We start from the raw sequence: 3659 nt of genomic DNA, 5'->3' as shown, positions 1-3659 counted from the left end.
GTTGTGTAAGGATCAAGTAGGACAGTGCCCAGGAATTCTTTATAAATTCAAATATGGGTGGCTCCTGGGTGGCTCAGTGGGTTAAGCCTCTGCCTTTGGCTCAGGTCATGATCTCAAGGTCCTGGGATCAAGCCCTGCATCATGCTCTCTGCTCAGCAGGGAGCCTGTTTCCCCCTTTCTGCCTGTCATTCTGCCCACTTGTGATCTCTCTCTGTGTTAAATAAATAAATAAAGATCTTTTAAAAAATTCAAATATGGGAAAAGGTGTTGAGAAGGGAGGAATAAAGTAAATATTTATTGTTACCAAAGGTGAAATGGAATAAAGTAGATAAAATCTGAAAGGGATACAAAATCATGCCCATGATGGCTGATGAGAAGCTAGTCAGCAATCACCACAATGCTTGCAACTTCTAAGTTGGAGCTTATATTTTAATTAAGCTTGAATGTGACCTAGCTGGAATATGTTTAAGCCTCTAGTAGAAATTTGCATCTTCTAGATGCAGTATACAAATTATTTTCCTTTATTTTTTAAGACCTATGTTATGCTTTGTTTAAAATCTCCAGTAATACAGCGCAAAACACTTTGAGTGTTTATCAGTTGCCACAGAATTTCCTCTAAGAATTTAACTTCTGTCTTCAGTTACCAGAATAAATGGAGAAAATTTAACTTTATATGGCATTACCTTTCCTTTTATTTTTCAAGTTAGAAGAAATTGCAAACTTACAGGAAATTAATAATAGTAACTAATATTTCTATCAAGGGTTCTGAGCTAGGTTCTGTTTTGTGCACTTTACATGTGTTGAGTCATTAAATTTTCACAGTAACATCTTGGGGTAAACATATTAGTTTTCCTCATTTAACAGGTAAGGAAAGTGAGGCTCAAGGCCACACAACTAATAAATAGCTGAACTGGGATTTGAATGCAAGTCTTTGGCTCCAAAGACTAGACTTGACCAGTTCCCAATACCATCTACTTTTATACAAAGAGAACCTAAACCTCAAAATCTGATACATGTTAACATTTTTCCATGTTTCCTCCAGATTACTTTCCTCTTTGGGTGGTAGTAAGCAGATGATGAACAGCAGAGGTAGTTGACCCCTATCTTGTGCCCCTTCCCAAACCCATTGCTCTCCACAGAGCATTTCCAATGAGCCAACACAAGGACAAGGAAATTCTTGTGTTCTTCATCAGGGTGTCTTTGAAAATTCACATCTGAAAATGCCATGAGTATATTAGAAAATTTGGTTTAAAAAAGTCTTTTTATTGATCACCTATTAAAAAATTATAAAGGTATTTTGCAATTTGGGGTCAATAATTTATTTTTTATCAGTGATGTTCACTTTCAGTTACAAAGGAAAAAATAGAAAGTACTGTATGGGATTCAGAACCAACCGAGCCTGATTATACCACAATTCATTGTCATAATAAATTCTTGATTCAGTTGTCTTCTTTCTAAGGTGCACTTTCACTTAGAGGATTTACTGTGCCACTCAATCTCAAGAGTATTCGTGTTGGTGTTTTTGTATAATTTAGACAGAGGAGTTAAGAGTTAAGTTTTTAAATTTCAGTAATATCTTACATTTCTGAGTTAGAGAAAACTCTCCATGTTTTTGACTACTCAGCTCCTCCTTTGGAATAGGATTTTTATGGCTTGTTGAAGTCTTTAAATGTCCATTTTTCTTAGTACTTTTAAAAATCATGTCAAAGTATTTTTAACACTCTGAAAAGTTAAAAACGAAGTTTTATTGGACTGTTTATAGTATAACATCTACAATTCAGTTACTTCTGAATGTGAGCTAAAGATTTCTTTTTGTAATATATATTTAAGCACCATTTTAAGTACATATATTGTTAACTCTTACAACAAATACCTATCAGCTGCAGTTCCAAGCATTCTATTTTGGTGGGAAATTTTACATTTTATTGGATTTGTCTATTATCTAAGGAGTGGTCAGCTCTGTGTTAGGTGTCCATGAAAAATGGGTTACTTATATATGTTAAAATGAAACTACTGACTCGGTTTAGGAGCATGTGCTCATGAAATGGTATTTGATTATAGGGGATGGGCTTGTCTGAGCTGATAGTACTCTCTTATCTAATCTGTGGTTCTAAATCTGTGGTTCTAAGTCAGTTTTCTCTGAAGGAAGCTACTTAATTTAGGGATCCACCCAAAAAGTAATGAGGTTAGATAAATTTATCAGCCATAACTAAAGGTCCAGCTTAGGTCTTTAATATTGTTTTAAAGATTTATTTATTTTTTAGAGAGAGAGAGTCTGCATGTGTGAGCAGGGGTGGGGGAGCATATTAAGAGGACTCCCAGCTGAGAACAGAGTGCAGAACCCAGTGCAGAGCTCAGTGCAGGGCACCACTTGGAGTCTGAGACAGGGCTCCACTCAGCACTTGATCTCATGATCCATGAGATCATGATCTGAGCCAAAACCAAGAGTCAGAGACTTAACCAACTGAGCCAACCAGGTGCCCTAGATCTTTAATATTTTATTTTTTAAAATATTTTATTTATTTATTTGTCAGAGTGAGTAAAGCAGGTGGAGAAGCAGGCAGAGGGAGAAATAGGCTCCTTGGCCAACAAGGAGCCCTGATGGGGGACTCGATCTCAGGACTCCAGGATCATGACCTGAGCCGAAGGCAGATGCTTAACCAACTGAGCCACCTAGGCTTTCCTAGATCTTTAATATTTTAAATATTTAATCTATAATATTTTAAAACAGATGTCCTGCTCTCTGAGTTAAGAGAGAAGTCTACTCTGTATATTTTGCTGTAAAATAAAAATAAAACAGTAAGTCTTCTAATAATGTATGAGGATTCAAAGACCTTGGGTGAGGTCTTCGAATAATTAACATCTTCGATGGAAGGATTCTTGTACAAAGAATCTGTCAAACTGATATATCAAATGTATGGTTGGAAAAAAAAGGTAACTTTAAAAATGGGTAGTTCAGTCTTGCCATGATATTTCTATGACCATGTGGGCAGGTCTGTTTATTTTGTGCTAAATGTTATGGATGGTAAAATAAAGAATATTAACATAAGCCAGTGATTTGGGACACTGCAATGGAATAAAAATGTTTGTCTCTCAATTTATTAAGTCCAAATAAGTCCTTATTACCCTCAAGGTTACAGCATTATGAAGTGGAACCTCTGAGAGGTAATTAGGTCCTCAGGGTAGAACCCTCATGAATGGGATTAGTGCCCCTATAAGAGACTCCAGAGAGCTCCCTTGCCTCTTCTAAGTGTAAGAGCAAAAAAAGACAGTTGTCTCTAAACTAGAAAATGGGTTCTCACAAGACAGAATCTGCAGGAACCTTGATCTAAGACTTTCTAGCTTCAAGAACTGTGAGAAATAAATTTTCTGTTATTTATAAGCTACCTAGTTTATGGTATTCTCATTATAAAAGCCCAGACTAATATAGCATCTATAATAAAATTAAACATAGAAACTGCCTTAAATTATTGTGCTACTGATAACTTTTATGAGGATATTTATGACCTGTCACAGTTTTATGTCTTTATTTTAGCTGATGAGGAAATAGTTCACAAATTAAATATTGATTTATGTCAAAAGTAACTTTTTTACATGAAGATATTTTAGTGTCTAGTATTTAGATATTAATATTTAGATATTAATGGGACTATCAGTAA

The sequence above is a fragment of the Mustela lutreola genome, chromosome 8, assembly GCF_030435805.1.
Source record: "Mustela lutreola isolate mMusLut2 chromosome 8, mMusLut2.pri, whole genome shotgun sequence".
Classification (NCBI taxonomy): Eukaryota; Metazoa; Chordata; class Mammalia; order Carnivora; family Mustelidae; genus Mustela; species Mustela lutreola.
This window is presented reverse-complemented; position numbering follows the sequence as displayed.